General features: G+C 39.9%; 1 protein-coding gene across 10 annotated transcripts in view; it reads right to left on the bottom strand.

The window, feature by feature from the left end:
* LDB2 (LIM domain binding 2) overlaps nt 1-19363 on the bottom strand; it is a 379673-nt gene that overhangs the window by 108326 nt on the left and 251984 nt on the right. The gene's annotated exons all lie outside the window — the stretch shown is intronic.

Raw genomic sequence — 19363 nt, 5'->3', positions numbered from 1 at the left:
ATGTGAGGGGAAAGCATGGGAGACAGAGTAACCCCATGTAAAAAGACCAAATGCTTTGCCCCTGCAATGTGCCTGCACACACAAAGACATGATGCTCTGGCCCTTTTAGTGAATTACTGCACATTCCATTGAGGAGTGGGAGAACTGACTTCTGAGTACTGGCCTGATCACCCAGCCCCTGCAGACAAGAGGGCCAAGCAACTGACGTGAAATGAACACACACCAGCAACTTACAGTTTGGATTCTGCCCCTTTCACTGTGCATACACCACTGGAGAAACACATCCTTATCCCCCTGTGGGTCATAAAATTCCAGAGAAGATTAGAAAGGTTCCTGAACGGGCCAAAAAGTCTCTGAGCTTTGGGTTAAACACAAGGAAAGGAAAAGTAGGCTCTGTTTCAGATGTTTGGGGTTTAGTGAAATTGGAGGATACATCTTGCCTAGCACCTCTTCCTTTAACTTGTAAACCCTCATAAACTCGACATGAATCAGAAACATACGGGTTGCATTCCTCTGACTCCATTCATCAAAATATTGTTTTGTAAGGATTATGTGAATTCCAGGGAGCCTTAAAAAATGGCATTCCTTTACCTCATGCCCCAAAACCTCCAAATAGGATCCTAGCAACATGGGAGGGTGTCATCTGACTTAGAATGTCTCTGGGGCTGTTCACCATGCCTTTAGCTACCATGGAAGCCCTGGCCCAAAGTAATTGATTCTAACCCAAATTAACAGCCAGTGAGTTTGCCTCAGATTGACTTGCCATGCTCCATCTTCCTAATAATTGTAGGAAGAGAAAAATAACTTCAGGGAAGGCCTTTCTCAACTTTCATGCTTAACAAAATCCTATGCATCATTCAATGAGTTACATCTTTTTTACCATCTCCCTCAACATCAGAAAAAAATTCTTTCAAACGTGGCTACCCATGTTCCTATCCTTTTAAATAGTCATTACACGGAGAGTGTAAATGAATGTCAGCTCATGGATTTAGTTCAGTCTTGGTAGGTCATGCCTGAGTAAGACTGAGAAAAGGTTCAGGAGCCAATACAAGGATGTCTTGTACTAGCATCAATTAAGAGTATCAGGATTGAGCTTCCCTGGTGGCGCAGTGGTTGAGAGTCCGCCTGCCGATGCAGGGGACACGGGTTCGTGCCCCGGTCCGGGAAGATCCCACATGCCGCGGAGCGGCTGGGCCCGTGAGCCATGGCCACTGAGCCTGCGCATCCGGAGCCTGTGCTCCGTAACGGGAGAGGCCACGACAGTGAGAGGCCCGTGTACCGCAAAAAAAAATTGTCTGCTTTAGACACAGGTGAAGGGAGTGATGGAAAGTGTACCATGTATGTGCTGTCCTTGGTTAGTGTTGGAATGCAGTCATGCCCTGAAGTGCTATTGAAGGTGGGTGGGGATGTTTACATCTATATCAACCATCCTTTCCAATTCTTATGTTGGGGGAGAAGGAAGGGAAAAAAAGAGATTCTGTCTCCTCTTTGTTGTATCATCACCTGACTCTTCTGTTGGTTCACCTTGGCAGCAACCCCACTCTCTTTTATTTGTTGTTTCTAATCTCCCATCATTTAGAAAACCAGGTAACCAAGCCTTTTGTAAATGTGTAAAAAGAGTAAATATGATTCCAAATCAGGGCCCGCAGGCTCTGGTAGAAGTGAAATACAAGAGCTCTGTTGCATGCGGTTTATCATCCCTATCTGGGGGGCTGTGATCACCATTTGTCATGTCCTAGTTTCTCAGATACGTTCCAGATAAAGAGACGCTCTCACTAAGAAGTGGTCCCTAAAGACTGGAAGAAGCATGATTCTCCTTAGCGCTTAACTGTCCAGAATTTTTGCAGGTTTTAGGATTGTTTTATATGGGGGCATATGTGGCATAAAAAGCCATTGCAAATTACTAAAGCCCCAACTGAGTTACGCTGAGGGTCAAATCTTGAAAGTCATGATTATGTTATTCCCATTTCCCAGATGAGAACACTGACTTTCAGGGAGCTGAAGTGTTTAGGACCACACTACTATAACAGAAACAGAGCTGAGATTCTAGTCTGCCTGGGTCCATGGGGAGTGCCACAGCAATGTGGAATATCCTGTATTGTTCTCTACTGCCCCAGCTGGCCTGCGCTTGCCCCTCTTCTCCCAAAATTATCACACCAAAGAAACTGGAAGTGGAGAGATGCAGAGATCACACTTAGCAGTCAGAAGGCCCAGGGTAGCCAGCCCACGGGGGAGCAGATTGTGGCAGCCCACGGAAGTGTTATGTTACTGGCAGGGCTCTGATTATTTAAGAGATAAGGTGATCCCTAGACAATAAGATTCTGTAATTTACCTGAAGATCCTTCCAGCTATATGACAACTTCTATTTATGTATGTTGTTTTCAACTCTGCATTTTCATTCTTTGAGATTAATAATAGGAATCATTTTATTACAGTAGATCCTCTTACATTTCGACAAGGGGAGTACGATGGGGAGGGTGGACAAGAAGGGCAGTTTGAATTGGGGAGAAGCCTAGACCATATAATGATTTCAGAAAGATGACATGTTTTTTAAATTTATAAACTATCTGCTAGCTAAAACAAGAAGAACAAAAGCCTCCAAAGCAGCTTGGAGTATTACAGCTCGTATACGTCAAAGCAGTTCAAATAGGATTTGCACAAAGGAGAGCTGAGAAGCCATTTAGAAGAAAAAGCAATATAATTGCCCTAAGACTTTAGGAAGCACTATCTGTATTGCATTAAAGTTTACTCTGCAATTTGCACTCCCTGATAACAAAGAATTTCCAGATAGGAGTCCGGATGGGTCTGCTTTAATTGAAATTGGAAACCCCCAACTGATCACAGCAATTTAGGTGCTGAGATTCCTCAAAACCATTTTGCTCTAGGATAAACAGAAGCGCCTTCTGTCTTGTTGCTGTAAATCATTGGCTTTGGAAACATTTTCACAGCCTAGCCTAGTCCAGGTAAAATATTCACAGCCTCGACATTTGCAGCGTTTAAATTTCAGGTGTACAGCAAACTGATTCAGTTCTATATATATATACACACACACACACACACACACACATATATATATATACACATATATATGCACACATATGTATTATACATATATACATATATAAATATATATATACATATACTTTTTTAGGTTATTTTTCCATTATAGGTTTTTTACAAGATATTGAGTAGTTCCCTGTGCTATACAGTAGGTCTTTGTTGGTTATCTATTTTATATATAGTAGTGTGTATATTTTAATCCCAAACTCCTAATTTGTTCCCCTTTTCCCCCTGCGGTAACCATAAGTTTTTCTATGTCTGTGAGTCTATTTCTGTTTTGTAAATAAATTCATTTGTATCATTTTTTTTAGATTTCACATATATGTGATATCATATGATATTTGTCTTCCCTTGATTTTCATATTAACTTTCATTGCTTTTGTGTTTTGCCAACCCTGTCCACACTGCACTTTGAAAGTTTGCATTTGCCTTCCTTCCTTCATTCATTCGGCAAACATTTATCCAGTGAATTCCTTCTACCTGCCAAGCAGTGGTGCTGGCTATCAGAGCATAAAGTAGGCACCTTATATTTCCTGTATGTAAGTTTGTCATCTGGCCCTCAACACAAACAAGGGAAGATTGTTACAAGACAAGAACATGTGCTCTTGATAGAAGCCAGCACAAGATTTTATGGGAGCAAAGAGACAATCTCCAATTTGGAATTTGTAAGATACTGTTTAAATGCCTTATTCCCTCCGTGATGCAAAAGAAAACAGTAAACGCAGGCTTGGATTCTTCAGTGTTGGAATGTTTCAGAGAAGAGTTTGAGAGCTTTGGAAAAGAAATTGATACAGTTTGCAGAAGGAGGAAAAGAAACTAAATAAGAATGATAATTCTTATTTAGTTTCACATTTCTCACCCTGAATAATTCCACGTAGAATTAGTTCTAGGCAAGGTGTTTCTAACATTGTCTGGCAAAACCAACCAAACAATAACAACAATTAAAAACACCTCCCAAATTTCTGTGAAGTAATTTAAAGGTTAGATAGCTAACTGTGCCAAACTGGGTCTGTAGGAATTGGGCATAGGCATGATTTGCCTTCAGAGAGAGCTATAAACAAACTCAAGGGCAGCTGTAGCATTCTAAACACAACCCTGGCATAAACAAATCTTTTATTGAGAAAAAGATAGCCATTATGATGAGAGAAAATAAATATAGAGGAAGTTGGAACCAAATAAGAATTACTTTTTTCAAATATTGAATGTAGCTCACATTTTATATTAAATTCATTCCTTCAATGGATATGTAACCAGAGACCCAGAGGAGGTGGAACAGATGTGCTTTCAAGGCACTCACAGTCGTATAAAATGTCAGTAGAAGATAAAGATGACTAAAAGCATCCATTATCCATCTATCTCCAAAGGACATTACAGTAGTCTCACTTTGTTGGAGTTAGTTAATCCCCAAATTCCTATCTGTCTATCTATCTATCTATCTATTCATTAATTATTTGTTAAACATCTACTATGTGCCACCCTAATTTTTATATTTTTGTAGCACCCTAAACTTCTCTTTTACAATACTTATCTCAATTAGAATATACTACTTACTAGTATAATCACCTGTTTAGTGTCTCATTAGCCTTTTATTCTGTAAGGAATGTGAGGGTAAGTATTCCACCTTGTGGATCTGCAAAAAAAATTGCAGAATGAACAAACAGACGAACTAATAGACTAGTGAAGAAAGAGACAGATAAGTAGAGAACAGTAAAATAGCCAAGTAAGTGCAATAATGGAAACTCTTTAAATGGTTAATGGATTATAAACAGTTAACTGAAATAATAAAAATCTCCTAGGTGTGCTGGGCTGTTATAAAGGCTTCAGAGATGGTCCTGACTCATTAAGGAGAAAGAATAACCCACAAGGACAATGTTAGGGATGTATACTCATCCCTTTTCTTCCTACTGTTTCCCAGATCCATAGGATAAAGGAAGATAATAGTAGCAGCTAATACTTTTGGGTCATTTACTATCAGCCAGGTACTATTAAAAACACTTTTTATTTGTTAATTAATTTAATTCTCACAATAGAGTCTATGAAGTGTGTATTACTATTATCCTCAATCTACATATAGAGAAACTGACCAATAAAGGGGTGAAGTAACTTGGCTCAGATCTTATAGCTTGTAATTGACACATACAGGATTCAAACCCAAATAGTCTTGCTTCCAATGTTTCTCTGGAAAGGGCAGATTCTACTCTAAAGGGCTCCTAATGAACTGTTTATCTAATATTTTGAATTTCATGTAAGATTCATATTTGGAACTGGTTCTTATCAGGAAACACTGCAATTTTAGTTAAAATTCAACCATGATTTCTACAAGACAATGTTGTTTTCATTTTAGTTGAGTCAATTTCCACTTAAGCCTCAGAGTTCTCAATGCAATGAAGCAAATTAACGCCTTACCACCCTTCTCCTACCTGGTAGAGCCCAGCTATAGTTCTCAATACCAGGCAGCTAACACAGAGCACAGCCTACACCATTGTCTTAAAATGTGTGTGTGTGCGTGTGTGTGTACACGCACACATGGCTGTGTTTAGTTTACTTCCTATGCCAGGACTGCACATTTAGGATAGACAGAATACCAGTTCCAAAAGAAAATGGGGAGTTGAAAGTTATAAGGAAAAGAAGAATAAAGCTGAGGAGATGGGAAGATTTTGAATTTAGGTTTGATTCAAGGGATTGGAGGTAGAAAAGAGGGAAATGGTATTTCTCTGATGAGTGGACAGCATAATGAGAGAACAAAACAGGAAGGGCATTGTAAGAGAAGAGGACTTCATTTCAGGAAATGGCAGGTGGGAAACAGGAAGCTGGTATCTGATGAGCATCTAAACCAGCCAATAGCTTTTGAATTAAGAGGCATAGGTTTGTTTTAGTATCACTGAAAGGAGCAGGAAATGAGCCTAGCCCAAGAAAACGTGTTCCGTGAGAAAAGAAGAAAAAGTGACGTTTATAGTGTAAGAGGCCAGGGTCACAGGGCAACTGTGTTGGGAAAGCAGGTCATTTAGGAACAAAAAAGATACACACAGTCTCATAGAAAAATAGGTGGGGCCTGGGAGGGGTGGAGTTGCCCAAATACGAAGTTACTTTAACAAAGAAAAGTAAATAGCAGCAAAAAACAATGACTAAGAGTGAAGGGATGTGACCTAGTGTAATGAAATTTAAGAACTGGCGGTCAAAGAAAGAAACAAGCTATTCTAAAGTGGAATGAAGAGTTGCAACACAGCAGGACTACCAAAGCAGGTTTCAGCCCCAGATATCAAACTGCCTCAGAAAAGAGTCGCTTAGAGGGAAAATCATAGAAACCTCAGTAGAGGAGAGAGCAAAGAGGTCATCCCTACTGTATCAGAACAACTGAAAAGTCTGCACCTCCTAGATGATTAATATGACCATGAGCTACATAGAATGAGAATATACTATAGGAAAAGAATATTTTTAAAAAGAAGAGAAAAAAAAAGAGAACATAGAAGATAAAAGACGGCACAGAAACCCACTTCTAAGAAAAAAATAAATTAAAAAAATGTACCATAGAAGCTTCATGATACAGAAAAACTTGATAAGAACATGAATTCATTAAACTAAAAACTCAGAAATAAGACAAAAAATGCCAGATGGAGATAAATTAAAAAGAAAATCTAACAAAACACATTAAGGAATAAAATAACATAATTGCCAAAGTAATAATAATCCAGTGAGACTTCTCTGTGAACCCAGATTCAGGATCCGTTTCCTTCTTGATGCCAGTGACTCTCCCCCATGTGGCCATGACCAAACACTTGGAGAGAGTTCTTGCAAGGAAACCCAGGGACCTTTATTCCACAGTGTAATAATGGGTTTAATCATTGCCCCACCTAGACTGTGAGCTCTTAGAAAGCAGACATTCTCTCTTAACTCCTCTTTACATCCCCTTGGAGGAGTACAAACACTTAGTAGGTGGTCAGGGAATAAATGTTGGATGGATAGATAATTGATATCAAGATCAATGCAGTGTTTCATTAAGGCTTAAGTTTGAATAAAAAGGAAAACTTGCAGCAGGGTGGGCAGGAGCTTTCTCTTTAGTTTTCCTGGAAAATAAGAATGTTCTCCTATTTGAATTGGAGAATCAGTAAGGAGCCAGGCAGAGCCACCTCCAAGGGAATACCTTTCACATCATGGATATCATAGATTTGTATATTTATTACAGCAATTTTCTGGTAGATGGCGGTAAGCCATCTTGGTCTACACAATCAGTTTATTACAACAATTTTCTAACAGAGATAAAAGTATCTTGAGGGAGACGCACTCTTTCCTAATTCCCACGGAGACTCCCTATGTGCTAACTGCAGTGCCCTGGGCATGGATTCAGACATACCTATCTTCACACCCTGATTCCACTGATTACTTACTGTATGATCTTGGAAAAGTAATATAACTGATCTGAGGTCCAGACTTCTTATCTATAAAAAAGCTTAATAAAAGTTCCTTTCTTCTAGAGAGGTATCAAGGAGTCATTAAACAAGTAAAACATTTAGCACGGCTAACGGGCAGAAAATAGGAGCTAAATGTTATTTTATATCATCATCATCATCATATTTTTATTGCTGCTGTTAAATGGTGCTAAAACTCTGATTCCTTTGCATTTTCCAACCCAAGAAAGCAAATCATTCTCAAAATAAGTAGAGTATGCAGACCACACCTAAAAATATAGTAATTATTTCAAACTGATAAAATATGTTTTATATTTTAAGCACTTCAAAGTATTTCATCTGTTTCAAGTACTTGCATATAGACATCTTAAAATAACTTCTGTATTTTGGTCTTTGGTGGAGAGTAATGATTTTTTTTTTTTAAAGGCTGCCCAGTAATTAAGTGCATCTCACAAATAAAATGTAAGGCATTCATTCAGTGTATTATAGTATATTATTTCATCTACTGACTTTTTCCTTACGGATAGAGTCTTGAGATGCAGTCTGATAAATAATGTTTTAGTGCATTTGCAAAAATAGCACCTTCTCTTGTCATTCCTCTGTTTCTTTGGTATCTCCTCAACAACAAACAACCTTTCCAAGTGCTGCTTCTTGAGTAATTGTTTTTTGTCAATGTTTTGTCAACTTGTCAATTGCTCACACACAGTTTATGAACATTCTCATAGCACAGCTGTCTACGGTCTGACGGAGAAACTCATCACTTTGCGATGCCATTGAATATGGCAGCCCTGTTTGAGTGAGTTCCGTTCATGCCCAAGACGATAGAGAGAGAGTTCACGGGAGATTTATTACCATCATTTTGGCAGACTCTGATTCTGACAGAATTTCTTTGAATATTGAATGTCGACCAATATAGAGACAAAAATGAATGGGGCCTGTGCTTCAATATTTCATTCTAAGCTCCAGGTGTTTCGCTAAGGAAGGGTTGGTCTAATGCCATTAGCTCCTCCCTCCAGCAAGGTACCCATTTTCACCACCAACCTCATCACTAGCTGTTTCCCATGAATCGGTTTTTGTCTTATACGTTCTGATAAGGCGTCTCTCTTTCATAATTCCACCTTTCAGATCCCCATAATCCTCTCTCGATAGACTATATCTTTTCCATTCACTTTCCATATCAGATACTCAGACCAATTAACCTTCCGGACACCTTTGTTTTTTCCTTCTTCTGTTCTCACCATCACTCTCTTACCATTCCAAGTACCTTCTGATCATCTTATTTGCTTCCAGTGGCCCACCTGTTATGAAGGCATAAGTACAAACACCTAATCTGAGAAAAAAAGTTCTTACTACTGTTGAAATAAAACAAAACAACTTTCTGTTCTATGTATCAGCTGTGTTCCATTTAGGCTGTGACCAAAGGGAGAAGCGTGGCCAATTGAAGCCCATACATAAAGTACAGCATCTTTTAGGCAACAGATTGAACCCCAATGACTCAGACTCCATCAGTTCAGAACCTAAGCTAATTCACATGGTAGTCAAGGTTTCCTTTTATAATAGCTGTGATTAAAAAAAAAAAAAGAGAGAGAGGATCAGTTGGGTAGATCCAAAGTACAAGCAAGGCTGCAAAGAGAAGTGTTTTACCTACTTCAAAAAGATAAACTAGGATGAATGACTAAAATAGGGTGGATTCTGGCTAGGATTCATAATCAGTGGAAGCAGGGATTTTCTATCCAGAAACATTCAGGATTGTGGCTGATCGTGTGGGCTTTGGCGTCAGACAGCTCCAAGCTGAACTCTCAAATCTGTCGCTTGGTAGCCGTGACTTTGGCCTGGATCCCCCTAAGTCACAGGTACCTTGTCTGTGCAATGGGATGATGATAGCATCTCCTTTAAGGGCTGTCTTGAAATAAGTAGAATGTATTAATAAGTAATTATTATGAGAACCACCCAGGATGGCTGTCAGAGAACCAAGCTACCTTAAGAAGAGGGTACCATTCAGTCTGGAGCCCAGGCTTACATCTTTCAACACTTTTTAGTGATTCTACAGATAGAATGAGATGTCTCTGAAGGGTCTTTCCATCCTTGAATTTTATTATTTTGTGAAGTGCCAAGGATTTGAGGACTCCATGAGCGTCGAACTGGAATATGTAAAATCAATAGGTTAATTACAAATACCTCCACCTTTTTATTAAAGTGCATCTCCAAAGAATGGCTTCTAAATTACTATGACTTTCTCACATCTTAATTTTTTAAAAATATGCTATAATTTGTAAATCTCTCTACCCTTTCTCTCTTTTTATCTATCTCCCTGCTTACCATCTTGATTTAGAGTACTGTAAATTCTATATTGACTGTGGAATACTAGCTCATTCTTCTCAGCCCTCTACTCCATTTTTATAATAGGATTATAGAAACACACACTTTGCCACGTGACACTGCAGAACCTTCCAAACAAGTAGGTAGAGCAAACTTCCCCCCACCGCTAACTTTTTGGCTTAGCCACGTGACTTGCTTTGGCCAAAGGAGTGTCAGTGGTCTGATATGGCCTCGTGCATATCTGTCATCTGCCATAGGAAGAATATGGGCTCGGGAGCCACTGGCCCCTGAATGCACTTGACCTACAGACTACAATCAAACCCCACCTCTCCTAGCAGAGCTGGCAGAATTCCAGCCGACTTGTAGCCCTAAGAGCGGGAAATAAATATTTGTTATTGTAAGTCACTAAGATCTGGGCTTTGTTTGCAGAATTATCACAATCATAGCAACCCTTCCCTGGACTGTCAGCGAAGACAGACTACATTGAGTTGTATCTCCTTGTTTTGGTTTCTTCGCCAGTTCACACACAAACAATAGACAATATATCAGGCATTAAGTAAAAAGGGGAAAATGGTGCAACCACTTTGGAAAAGAGTCTGACAGTTCCTCAAAAGGTTAAATATAGAGTTCACATAGGATTCAGCAATACCACTATTAGGTACCTACACAAGAGACATAAGAACATCTGTCCACAACTGAACTTGAACATGGGTATTCAGAGCAGCATTATTCACAACAGCCCCAAAGTGAAAATGACCCGAATATCCATCTAATAAAATGTGGATAAACAAAATGTGGCCGATCCACCCAGCGGAATACTATTTGGTGATAAAAAGGAATGAATTACTGATACCTAACATGGGTAAACCTTGAAGACATGGGAAAGAAGTAAGTCCCAAAAGACCGCATGTTTTATGCTTCCATGTATAAAATGTCCAGAATCTACAGGGACAGAAAGGAGGTTAGTAGTTGCCAGGATCTGGGGGAAGGAAGGAAGGGACGTGACTGCTAATGGGTATGGGCTTTTAGCAGGGGTGAAGAAAATGTTCTAAAATTGATTGTGCTGACGGCTGCACAGCTCAATGAATATAGTAATGACCACTGAATTGTGTACTTTAAATAGATGGTTTGTGTGATATGTAAATTGCATCTCAATACAGCTGGTATACAAGAAAAACTGAAAGAAAAGGAAAAAAATCACTCCTGAATAGCGTGCTGGGTAAGAGATGAACAGCTCCCTGGGAAATGATCACCTCTGTGAAGCAGTGGGTCCCAGGCTCCATGCTGGGCTGGCCCCTGTGCCTGCATCAGATCTGACCGTAGTCCTCACCCGCTCAGGGTCCTTGGGATGGAGCTCAGTCTCCACGAAAGGCAATCAGGTTTCCCTTGATCAGACTCTGTGCTTTAGCCCTGCAACCCCAGTCATCCCATTCTGACGGCCTCCTCGTCTTTGCTCGTGCCACGCCCTCTCTCTGACACCCATCTGAGGCACTGCTGTTCAAGTACCAATACTGTGCTCAGGTCCTCTCTGTGTGTCCTTCCCTGAGAGAGGGGGAATGCATCCAACGTTTAGCGTATTTTCAGCCACAGAGAGTACACCTTACAGGCTGACTCAGCTTTCTCCTACGCTAACCCTATAATGTAATCCTATTTCTACTGTTTTATGTCTCACGATGTACTCTCATTATTGTTCACTAATCTATCTTCCTGAGAGATAAATTCCTTGAGAGAAGTAACTGTTTCTTGTATCCTTAGCGCTTTACACAGCATCACAGCACACAACAGACATTCAATGTAACTCCGTAATTAAAGCTGCTGATCTCAACTGTGGAGGCACAGAAATCCTAAAAGGTGGATGCTCTTGTTTTATGCCTGACAAAGTTGAGTCTCCGAGAGGGTTAGGTAATTGGCTGGAGCCCCATGGCTAATAAGTGTGACAACTGGGACTGAAACTCAGAGCCCCAACCTCAAATTCCAGCTCCTTTCCCTCCCTCATCAGCAGTGAAGACATTTCAACTAGATCTGATGAGAAACTCCAGAGTAGATGAAAGTGCTTTCCAGCTATTTATACCCCAGACTTTTCTGGGAGGAAAATGGCATCTCAGGTGTGTACCCTTAGGCCAGCAGGTACTGTTCATTCATCTTTGTCGCTCTGTCTCATCTGCCTAAGTTGTCGAGCTTGGTGAAACTTCTTGCCAACTGGTACCCGAGAAAAACTATATAACCCCTCATGTGGTCACATTTCATGGTGATTAATGTCCGCAGCTTCTTTTCACGTGTCTGCAGGTCAAGTGAGAAAGATACTCCGGAGTCTGGTAAACACTATTCAATCCCTTTCACCTTGACAGTAGAGCTTATAAACTGATTTGCAGAATCTTAGGAATAAAGTCCAGATACCACACAAGCCCAATATTTTAATGCAAAAACACTATATCATATTTAACCACCCTTCTCAACTTAACTCTTTTTTTCCTTTCTTAAAATTTTGCTATTTTATTTTTTAACTGAAAACTCCGAATCACTTTAGTTTTTTTGAACCCAGCCATGGCTGGAGCCATTTCATTTATATTTATAGCTAAATTCCAACTGCATATACTCCACACATGATTAATTCACAGATGAAGGGCTCTGAAGTTTGAATGTTCTCAGTAAGTACAAAGCAGGACAGAGTTTAAAAATGGGAGCTGAAGCCAATAATTTGAATTTATAAAAAACAATCAGAAATCACAGACAGTCTCTGCTTTATAAATTTATGATCCCTTAGAAAACTACTTTTTTATGTAGAAAAGGAAAATATTAATCTTATATTAACTAGGCAGTGGCAAGAAGTAAAATCCAGCTTTAAACTTTATTTCTTTATATCTTCCCTTGGCATCACCCTAATGGGAATGCTACTCAGAAACCTCTGCTGTCAGGAGTTGACTATAATATTTGGCCTCCAGGGTGAGCTGAGGTAAGAACTACAGTTCTAGCTAGGTTTATACTGGGAATCAAATGCTTCCATTCCCCATGATGAAGTATACATTTGCCCAAAATGTTCCCTGTAAAACATACGACCAAAGACTAATTGCTCTAACATGTTAAACCTTTCACTTTCCTTAGTTTTCTGAAGACATGGACAGGTTGGCATAGATTTAAAAAAGAAGAAGAATTCAGTGCAATCCCGATCCAACTACCAATGGCATTTTGCACAGAACTAGAACAAAAAGTTTCACAATTTGTATGGAAACACAAAAGACCCCGGAAAGCCAAACCAATCTTGAGGAAGAAAAACAGAGCTGGAGGAATCAGGCTCCCTGACTTCAGACTATACTACGAAGCCACAGTAGTCAAGACAGTACGGTACTGGCACAAAAACAGAAATACAGATCAATGGAACAGGATAGAAAGCCCAGAGATAAAGCCATGCACGTACGGCCCCCTTATCTTTGACAAAGGAGGCAAGAATATACAATGGAGAAAAGACAGCCTCTTCAATAAGTGGTGTCGGGAAAACTGGACAGCTACATGTAAAAGAATGAAATTAGAACATTCCCTAACACCATACACAAAAATAAACTCAAAATGGATTAAAGACCTAAATGTAAGGCCAGACACTATAAAACTCTTAGAGGAAAACATAGGCAGAACACTCTATGACATAAATCACAGCAAGATCCTTTTTTCTTTCTTTTTTTTTTTTTTTGCAAGATCCTTTTTGACCCACCTCCTAGAGAAACGGAAGTAAAAACAAAAATAAACAAATGGGACCTAATGAAACTTAAAAGCTTTTGCACAGCAAAGGAAACCATAAACAAGATGAAAAGACCCTCAGAATGGGAGAAAATATTTGCAGACGAAGCAACTGACAAAGGATTAATCTCCAATATATACAAGCAGCTCATGCAGGTCAATATCAAAAAAACAAACAACCCAATCCAAAAATGGGCAGAAGACCTAAATAGGCATTTCTACAAAGAAGATACACAGATTGCCAACAAACACATGAAAGAATGCTCAGCATCACTAATCATTAGAGAAATGCAGATCAAAACTACAATGAGGTATCACCTCACACCAGTCAGAATGGCCATCATCAAAAAGTCTACAAACAATAAATGCTGGAGAAGGTGTGGAGAAAAGGGAACCCTCTTGCACTGTTGGTGGGAATGTAAATTGATACAGCCACTATAGAGAACAGTACGGAGGTTCCTTAAAAAATAAAAATAGAACAATCATACAACCCAGCAATCCCACTACTGGCATATACCCTGAGAAAACCATAATTCAAAAAGAGTCATGTACCACAATGTTCATTGCAGCTCTATTTACAATAGTCAGGACATGGAAGCAACCTAAGTGTCCATCGACAGATGAATGGATAAAGAAGATGTGGCACATATACACAATGGAATATTACTCAGCCATAAAAAAAGAAATTGAGTTATTTGTAGTGAGGTGGATGGACCTAGAGTCTGTCATACAGAGTAAAGTAAGTCAGAAAGAGAAAAACAATTACCGTATGCTAACATATATATATGGAAACTAAAAAAAAAAAAATGGTTATGAAGAATCTAGGGTCAGGACAGGAATAAAGATGCAGACCTACTAGAGAATGGACTTGAGGACATGGGGAGGGGGAAGGGTAAGCTGGGACGAAGTGAGAGAGTGGCATGGACATATATACACTACCAAATGTAAAAGAGATATCTAGTGGGAAGCAGCTGCATAGCACAGGGAGATCAGCTTCGTGCTTTGTGACCACCTAGAGGGGTAGGATAGGGAGGGTGGGAGGGAGACACAAGAGGGCGGGGATATGTAGATATATGTATATGTGTAGCTGATTCACTTTGTGATACAGCAGAAACTAACACACCATTGTAAAGCAATTATACTCCAATAAAGATGTTAAATAAAATAAATTAAATAATGAGTTAAGTTAAATTCATTTAATATGTAGATAATTTCCAAATAAAATAAAATACAGAAACTTAAAAAATAAAAATAAAAAAGAAGAAGAAAAAAAAGTGTTTAACAGATCTCTTTTATACAAAGAGCAGGCAAGCCATAACACACCTTCTACATCTGGTAGAGTAAATCAGCATAAAGGGTGCCTCCTTCACTCTGCTTTACAATGTGTGCATTAAAAACCTACCTAGGAATCATGGGAGCAGCTGCAGACCCAGACTGCCTGGATCCCAGCTCTACCACTCACTAACTCTTTTTAATTTTATTGATTTTTTTATTGAAACAGTTGATTTACAATGTTGTGTCAATTTCTGCTGTACAGCAAAGTAACTCAGTTATACACATATAGACCTTTTTAAATACTATTTTCCATTATGGTATATCACAGGATATTGAATATAGTTCCCTGTGTTATACAGTAGGACCTTGTTGTTTATCCATCCTATATATAATAGTTTGCCTCTGCTAATCCCGACCTCCCAGTCCTTCCCTCCCCCACCTGCCTCCCCCTTAGCAACCACAAGTCTGTTCTCTATGTCTGTGAGTTTGTTTCTCTTTTGTAGATAGGTTCATTTGTGCCATATTTTAGATTCCATATTTTAGATATAAGTGATATCATATGGTATTTGTCTTTCTCTGTCTGACTTACTTCACTGAGTATGAAAATCTCTAGTTGCATCCATGTTGCTGCAAATGGCATTATTTTCATTCTTTTTTATGGCTGAATAGTATTCCATGGTATATATGTACCACATCTTCTTTATCCATTCCTCTGTTGATGGACATTTAGGTAGCTTCCATATTTTGGCTATTGTGAATAGTGCTGCTATGAACATAGGGGTGCATATATCTTTTTGAATTATAGTTTTGTCCAGGTATATGCCCACGAGTGGGATTCCTGGATCATATGGTAATTCTATTTTTAGTTTTCTGAGGAACCTTCACACTGTTTTCCATAGTGGCTGCACCAACTTACATTCCCACCAACAGTGCCACTCACTAACTCTTAACCTCTGTGCCTGGGTGGGGGTGTTCCTCTTCGGTAAAATGTGGATGACAATAATTGTGCCTACTGCACAAGTCCATGTAAGGGCTTAGAACACTGCTTCACATATAGAAAACACTGAATCAGTATTAACCTCTTCTTTTGCTCATTATTGTTATCAGAACTTAGAGACTAGCATAAAATGCTGAAAATTAAACTAATGATGAATGCCATGCTGTCAAAATGCCTCAGAGGTGAGAATTTTTGGAACAGTATTTTAAGGAGTTTATAAAGCTGATGGCTATAACAGAAAAAATATCTGTTTTAAAGAATATTTATCTTTTTTAAAGAATATTTATCTGTTTTAAAGAATATTTACCTTTAACCTGTAGACGCCTGGTTGGGGGGAATGTCTTACTTTGCCCCCAGTTGTGCTCCAAAGGGGGGCCCATGGCATGGTTCTTTCTGAGATTGCTTGTTAACAGAGGAGGTAGCATGCTTTCCTTGAGAGAAAGCTTTTCTTCTGTTTAATCAAGGGAAGGAATTGTTAGAAGCGCAATCTCCGGAAACAACATGCCTAACCTCCAATCCTGGTACTACCACTTGTAAGCTGTGTGACCCTAAACAAGTTTGTTGACCTCTCTGTGCAAGGTTTCCCCATCTGTACCATGGAGACGATGGTAGAACATACCTGATGGAGCCTATGTGAAGGCTCAGAGAGTTAATACATGCCAAGCATTTGGAACTGGGCCTGCATACAGCAGATTCTCAGCAGTACCTATACAACATATTGTTATATACCTTCTCCACGTCTTGTCAGTTTGCTTAGAGGAATTCTTTCATTCATCCAGTAAACATTCACTGAGGGCTAAGTATATGTTGGGGTTCATGCTGTGTGTTGAGTTTACAAAGAATCTAAATTCAGGACAATTTCTCTAAGATTCTGTTTGGAAGGTCAAAAAATTTTCCAATTCTTTCCTATAGTCATTTATACAATTTAAAAACAATTATGTTCCAGAACTCTACTTATACCACTTAGTTACTGTAAACAAATTTATGTTTATGTTTTAAAGTACCAAACCTGCAGTGTATAGCAAGGGTTGCCATCTTCCTTATAGCGTCGGGTTGTGCCATCTCTCTGCAAGGGGACACCTTGAAAGACCCCAGGTTTCCAGAGCCATCTCAAACGTGGCTCCTCCTGATATCTGAATTCACGTGTTCCTACAATATTGTCATGTAAATGTTCACTCTCCTTTCTCTTAGAAACACAGTACTCCCCTCTCAGTGCAAAGTTCTGCAAACCGATATGTAAAAGCCTTTCTGGAAATCCTAATTCCTTCATTCCTAGTATTTATGGGTTATCACATTCATGGACAATTCAATTTTTGCCAGCTTTCCTTCCACTTTTTTCCAATGTCTTTATATCTTCCAAGTGTCATAAATTCATTTTGTCAACTCAATTGAAATCAACTCACATTTTCTCGAGACTTTGGAAGGATTCTTCTATCTGTGCTGTTACAGAGTTTTGAGAACGACTATGTTATCTAGGTCTGAAAAGGATGCATACTTTCTTTTTAATTACCCACCAATCCTCAGCCATTCATTCACTCCCATGACTTTAGTGTCTACTCCATGCCGGGCACTTGCCTTATGGTGGCCGTGATGGAAAAGGTAAGATTGGCATTAGATGTGACAGCTCCTAAGACAGGTGGCACCTTCATTAGGACTTTGTCTCAACTCCATTGTGGGACCTAACCAGGTGTGTATTTTAAACACAATTCTTTGCTTTTACTTAAGTCATTAGCTCCCATGTATAAGTTAAAATGCTTTAAACTTTCCATAACTCTCTTCACAAACCCCTCCAGGAAACAAAGTCCATCCATATTCTCCCCTTGAACAATAGTCCGGAGAAGAGTTGCATCTGTTTCCAGACTTAGCACAGGGAAGGACCTCCAGACGGAGCTGCCTCACCCACTCAGGAGGTCTTTCTGGAGCCTGGGTTGTTTTTATCTCATCTTTTTTTCTTTTTTTAATGTCCAGGCCTATAATAAAATATAAAAGCTGGACATATTTACCCCCAATAATGGGCTTTATGCAGTCTTCCCTTGGCTTTCCCAGGACTGTATCTAACCATGGCCTTATTTTCTTTCTCCTGGCAGCAGGATCCACATTAGTCCCCCCAGTGGACTTGGTCATTAAGTCCTGACCAAAGAATTTCAGCAAAACACATGGCTGTACTATTCGCTAGGAGATGGCATGCCATGGTCAAAAAGGTGTCACTCGAATACCTTCCCCCCTAGAAACCTCATTAGCCACTGTATCCAAAGAATGCTATAAAGCTGTACTTTCTTTTTTTCAGGTAAAAAGAGTAACTTATTTTACATGTTAGCAATACACACCCAAAGCATCTTAAACTAATGAACCTTGAAGAAACAGAATACCCTCTTCAGAACTTAAAAGCCACTTAAACAGACTGGTTTATTCCAGGACCAAGAATAAGAACAGCGAGCTTGAACCCAAAGATGATGCTTTGTTGCTGAGTAAGAAGCTGTGAACAGCTCTGAATGTTCGAAGGCCAGGCTGGCAGATTTTTAACCCCTGCACCACCCTAATCCTGTCCCAGGGGGGCATGGTGCTGAGGGTCTGGCTGACCTGACAGACCTAGATCTGGAGGGAGATGCTGAGATGCTGCTGTCACTCCCACCAGACCTGGGTACCACTTTAGGAGCATCCCCAAAGCTCTGCTGTCAGTGGGCTTTGGGAAAGAAGAAACAGCTTTAACGAGGCCAAACCCCAAATATACCAGGTGTGGAGCGGGAACCTCAGGAAGTTCCACTTTCCAAGGGAACAGGCTACTTCAGTGGCACTTGATGATACGCAGGCGTTCACACAGCTCCCCCGAGGACACGGTTTTTATTTTTAGAGGAGCCTCCATTTGCCGACTGCCGTGCAGGGAACACTCAGGAGGCGCTATTAGCAGTCACTTGTTTCAGTAAACATTGAATGTAACATATGCCTCTCAAGTAATGTGTATCCAAACATACAATTTACAAATAATTAACATCATGTTAATTAGTCACATTAATTTATGCCACTTTGTGGAATTATTTCCTCAGAGGGTTTAGGAACGCTGCCAGGAGCTTGAGCCAAACAGTGTGAAAATGTGCTGGAAGTTAACGGTTGTGAGTGGCTGTGAGACACAGCTTGAGCGGCTGGTGCCCGGGCCCTGCAGTGGATCAGAAACCGCCTGTGTTGCGGCCACCCTGCCTTGTGAAAACTCAGCCTAGCAGGTGCCATATCACCTTTCCTGACTCACACCTTCTTTTTCATTCTTAGGTTTCTGCTGATCTCTGTGAGTGTCCTCTCTCCCCACCATCACACATACACCACCAGGTACACACAGGTGGGACACAGTAAGCCCCCCTGATGTGTCTTACATGTGGTGATGTTCTGCCCACCACCGGTGTCTGGTGACGAACACATCAAGCCAAACCAAACCTGGGAATTATGTCCTGTAAACCTCAGTTCTGAGGATGTGAAATGGCAAAAGTAAAGTGTTAAAGTTCCAAATAAAGGGGGCTCCAAAGTCTTCATCTGTCTTTGAAACACTGCTACCCTCACAAAGGCCAAACGCCACTCTTCTCAA

This window comes from Delphinus delphis, chromosome 5, assembly GCF_949987515.2.
Source record: "Delphinus delphis chromosome 5, mDelDel1.2, whole genome shotgun sequence".
Lineage (NCBI taxonomy): Eukaryota > Metazoa > Chordata > Mammalia > Artiodactyla > Delphinidae > Delphinus > Delphinus delphis.
Note: the sequence above shows the minus strand (reverse complement) of the source record. Positions and strands in the feature narration are given on the sequence as shown.